This window comes from Vulpes vulpes, chromosome 16 (genome assembly GCF_048418805.1).
Source record: "Vulpes vulpes isolate BD-2025 chromosome 16, VulVul3, whole genome shotgun sequence".
Classification (NCBI taxonomy): domain Eukaryota; kingdom Metazoa; phylum Chordata; class Mammalia; order Carnivora; family Canidae; genus Vulpes; species Vulpes vulpes.
In genome coordinates, this window is record NC_132795.1 from 90,722,641 (window position 1) to 90,727,552 (window position 4,912).

The following is a 4,912-nucleotide window of genomic DNA, read 5'->3' on the forward strand; positions in this document are numbered from 1 at the left end:
CTCCGTTGTGTGGAATCCGTTCATTCCCAGAGGTAGCTATTCCATGTGTGGTCGTGCTTCTAGTGGCTGTGGGAGGAGGTGAGCTCAGGACCTTCCTGCTCCACCATCTTGACCCTGCCTCAAGACCTCAATCCTTACACTGCCTGAAACCTACCATTACACTCTTCTTCTCCATGACTTACATTGTTTGTAGCCAAGGTCTTGTCAGATCTGATGACGGCATCATATTTTTAGTGACCACGAGAGCTACCTTTTATTGAGTGTTTGCTTTGTGCTGGGGCTGTTCCCAGGGTGTTACTGTATTAACCCATTTAATCCTCACAGCGACTCTGAGCTGGGAGCTGTTGTGCCCATTTTACAGAGAAGGAAACAAAGGCCCAGGGGGTTAGTTCACGTGCTCTTACAGCTGGAAAGAGCCATAGCTGGGAGCAACCCTGGCAGTTTAGCTCCAGAGCCCATTCTGTAGCCACCGCCTCTGTCCCCTTGCCTAGCTAGGCCTCACGTCAGAAACACGTGCTCACATGGTCTCCTTGAGGGAAACAAAGCTCTATTATTGTACAAGGCAAGGCTGCGCTGAGGGTGCCCACCAGTTGCGGGGTTGGCCGCCAGCTGCAGGTGCCACCCTGAGACTCCTGCCTGCTTCTAGTTCCGAGCCAGACAGAAGGCACTCCAAAGCTCTTTGAACTTGGCCTAATTTAACTAAGACTCACCAGCCTCAGTTTTATCATTTAAATCAGCCTCTATTTACAGGCTGCTGCGAGGAGGAGAGGAGATATTTCTGCCAAGCACTTAGCAGAGCTGGTGGGCAGAAAGCATTTGATGAGGAGGCAGGAAAGCTCATGGGGCCTCAGTCCACATGGCTCAGTTTCCTGCTGGAGCTCCCATGCTGCCAAGAGACCATGAAATCAAAAGCAATTTAAAAATAACTCCTCTTTCACTTGCATTTCTCATCACTAAGTGAACCCATAGCCCTCAGGAATACTTTTGATTTCTCCAGTGGCAGCATGAGAGCCTCACACTTCCCTTCCTGCCTTCTCCCACCTACTGCCAGAGCTTCTGCACTCCAGCGGCTCTCAGACCCTCCTGCCCCTGGCTGTTTCCATTCCTTCCTCTCTTCTGCTGATTTTTATCTCAAGAATGGCTGACAGAGCCAGGCTTCTTCCCTCAGAGGAGGGGTTTAGGACAGACCCAGGAGAGTGGAGCCAGGACCCTCAGGGGCAAGAAAATCTGAAATTTGTCCATCCCTGTTATCCGCCCACACCAACCATTGCTATCATTTGGTAAAGGCCAGAAGTCAGAAATCAAGTTGGCAGCAGGGCCGTGGTCTCACGGAAGGCTCTGGAGAGGATCCTTCCTTGCCTCTTCCCAGCTTCTTGGTTGTTGGCAGTCTTGGGCTTGTAGATGCATCGCTCCAATCGCTAACTCCATCTTCACGTGGCCTTCTCCCCTGTGTGTCTGTGTTCAAATTCCCGTCTTTTATCAGAATACTAATCATTGGATTAAGGCTCACTTTAATCCAATATGACCTCATCTTAACTTGATTACATCTGCAAAGACCTTATTAACAGATAAGGTCATATTCTCAGATTCAGAGGCTAAGACATATCTTTTTAAGGAACACAATTCAACCCAACCCGTGACAGCGCCCTACTTTTCAGACTGATTCTAAGCCAGCCCATTCCCAGGCCAGCATCCCCAGAACAGGTTCCTCCCAGGTGTTTGAAGTTAGTCCAGATGAGCCCAGGGAGTCCTCTGCTCTCCAATAGCAGAGCCTCTCCCTGGCTCCAGCCTTTGGTGGACCAATCAGGCGCTTGCCTGATGCTGTGAAGAAAGCTGAGGAGGATAAACACCAGAAGCATAGCCAGTGAGGAATCCATTTAATGGAAGTGATAACTTTTCTTTTTAAGATTTTATTTATTTGTGATTTGAAAGAGAGCAAGAGTGAGAGAGCACAAACGGGGAGCAGTAGAGGGAGCGGCAGAGGCAGAGGCAGAAGCAGGCTCCCCACTGAGCAGGGAGCCAGATGTGGGGCTCTATCCTGAGACCCTGAGATCATGATTGGAGCAGAAGGCAGATGCTTAACCGGCTGAGCTACCTAGACACCCTACAGAAGTGATAACTTTTCAACAGTTTTTTTTTTCAACAGTTTTTTAAAAAGGTAATATATTGACATAATGTTTTACAGGTAATATGCCAACATAATATTCTATTAAGACTACGAGTGAAAAATGTTGTTCTCCTATGAAGAATCGGTGTGAAATACAATTTGAAGAGCCATGTCATATTAGCGGGGAAAAGAGGAACAATTCAATAACTGGAACTAGAAAAACATACATATGGATAAAAATGAAACCGGATCTCCATGTAACACCACACACGAGATCTACTCTGAAAGGATTAAGGATGGTGTCAAACCATGTCTTTGTATGTTTATCTTGGTAGAAAAGATAGATGGCTATCTTTCTTGCACGAAAGAAAGGACAGTTTCTTGGAGTGCCTGGCTGGCTCAGTCAGTGGAGCGTGCGACTCTTCATCTTGGGGTTGAATTTGAGCCCCACCTTGGATGTAGAGATTACTTAAAATCTTTAAAGGAAAAAAGAAACATTTCTTTAATAAAGTATAAAAAAGCACCAGCCCCAAAGAGAAAAGATTGATAAATTTGGCCATACTAACTATATTGTAAAAGAGTCACATTCTCAGGATACACATACAAGATTATTCTTAGCAGTGCCACACGTAATACCAAAAATCAACAAACATAAATGAACCCAGAAATATCCAAATTGCCCACTGAGAGGTAAATGGATAAACTCCTATATTCTCACAGTGGGATATTTTACAGTGAAAACAATGAACTACCAATGCACGCAACGGTTCTGACAATATAGTTTGGTTAAATATGCTGAGTGATATAAAAGATATATAACTAATACCTTTTCTATAAAGTTTAAAAACAGCTAAAACTAAATATTAATTAAGCATTACCTTCATTAAATGTAATTGATTAAACAGCAATTAAGCATAGCATTAAACTACTTTTAAAAAGGAAGGAAATTGGGCAGCCCCGGTGGCCCAGTGGTTTAGCGCCGCCTTCAGCCCCGGGCATGATCCTGGAGTCCCGGGATCGAGTCCCACGTTGGGCTCCCTGCATGGAGCCTGCTTCTCCCTCTGCCTGTGTCTCTGCCTTTCTCTCTGTCTGTCATGAATAAATAAAATCTTTAAAATAAATAAATAAATAAAAAGCAAGGAAATTATAAATACAAAATGAAAGTAAAGGGATGGAGAGAAACACAAGTTATTAATATATTAATATTTATATTTATATTAGTAGTATATTAATATTAAGTTATTAATATATTAGATCTTAGGTTGAGAGATATGTTCACAGATGCTTATATACATATAATTTTGAAATAATCATAAAGCCATGCTTTAAAAAACAAACAAACAAAAAACCCCAAGATAATAACAATGGCCAGTGGTCAGGTTCTTTGATGCAAAGAAAAGTAAATCAAAGGGAAAGATGTGTTCCATCACCCACCGGGCAGTGGTGCCAACTCCATCCCTGACTCAGTCCTCCCCTAAACAGCTCCCTGGAAGGGATAACCCAGGCATGCTTCCTCTGGGTCTTGGGCCTTGACATCTGGGAGTTGCCATCTGGTTGAGGAGCTGCAGAGAGAGGGTGTGTTTCTGTGGCCTGAGGACTGGAGCACACCTGTGTGATGGAGGAGTTTCCTCCCCTTCCAGAGAGATCACCCAGGTAGCTTCTAGATTGAACACAATGGTAGAGAAGATGTCCCAGGCGTTGTCATTCAGGGGCTCCTCCTTTTCAATTAAAGGGTTAGTCATGGGCCAGCAGAGAAACCCTTGCCAGTTACTTAATCCTTTGCCCTGATCTTACATAGTAAGGCTTTCCCACACACACATGCCCCACTGGGCCGGGGCAGAAGGTAACAGGAAGGAGGCCCCCTCAGTGCTGTGATTACAGGGCTTGCACCTGCAGCCACACCCACACGCTGAGATTCCACAGAAGGGCCCGGGGGGTGTGGTGGTTAAGAGACAAGAAAACAGAGAGGTATTGTTATTTTCTCCAAATATTTCCCCATAATATGAGATTTGCCATTGAGTATGGGGCCCTGTTTTTCCCCCATCCCGTGCCACTGACAGGCCTAACGTGCTTACCAAGATGAATAATGATGGTTCTTTACAGTTTGCAAAATGCTCTGTATAACATCATCACATCGGGTCCTCCTTAAAAAAAGAAAAGAAAAAAAGCAACAACCCTGTGAGGTGGTTACTATTGTTACCTTTATTTTCCTGAGGCTCAGAGAGGCACAGTGGCTTGTCTACGGTCATGGACCTGGTGGCTGAAAGCAAGACTTCTGACTCCCGGTCTGGTGTTCTTACACCATGCTGTTTATTTTTCACTAAGATCTCTGTGGTTCCAGAGGGAAAGCTGGGATAGCGTGTCATCTCAGCAGGGGATGGCCTCCTACCCCCCTCAGCTGGCACCTGGCCCTTTCCCACCAAGGCAGAATGGAAACAGAGGCATGGGGCTACATCCTGGCCTTCTGCAGCTGGGGGGAAGTGGTGGCTCTGAAAGGAAGTATCTAGAGAATGGCCTTCCTGCCACCTGACCCGAAGGCCAGGACTGAAGCAAAACTGTGTCCGAACAGCAGAGCTCTTTTCATTTGTTGCCTGAACCTTCCAGACAGTATCCCCTGGTGCCCCTGACCATGCTGTTTCCTCCGGTGAGTCTAGGAAAGGGTCTCTCAGGAATCATCACACTGTCGTTTAAAACAACTATTTAAAGGAAATGCTTCAAAATTTAGCATTCTAGTCATTTTTATCAAGTAGCGATTGCTCATTGTAAAAATAGCATAAGGGCAAAATGGAAAAATGAATTAATGGC

At 45.2% G+C, this 4,912-nt stretch overlaps 1 long non-coding RNA gene across 1 annotated transcript; it reads right to left on the reverse strand.

Moving 5' to 3' along the window:
• Positions 1 to 1,939: 1,939 nt before the first annotated feature.
• On the reverse strand, positions 1,940 to 4,560 carry LOC140595879 (uncharacterized). The gene is made up of 4 exons (XR_011997822.1): positions 4,308 to 4,560; positions 3,542 to 3,669; positions 2,986 to 3,196; positions 1,940 to 2,583 (listed from the first exon to the last, which is right to left on the reverse strand). It is a non-coding gene; the product is annotated as an uncharacterized lncRNA (long non-coding RNA).
• Between the last annotated feature and the right edge of the window lie 352 nt (positions 4,561 to 4,912).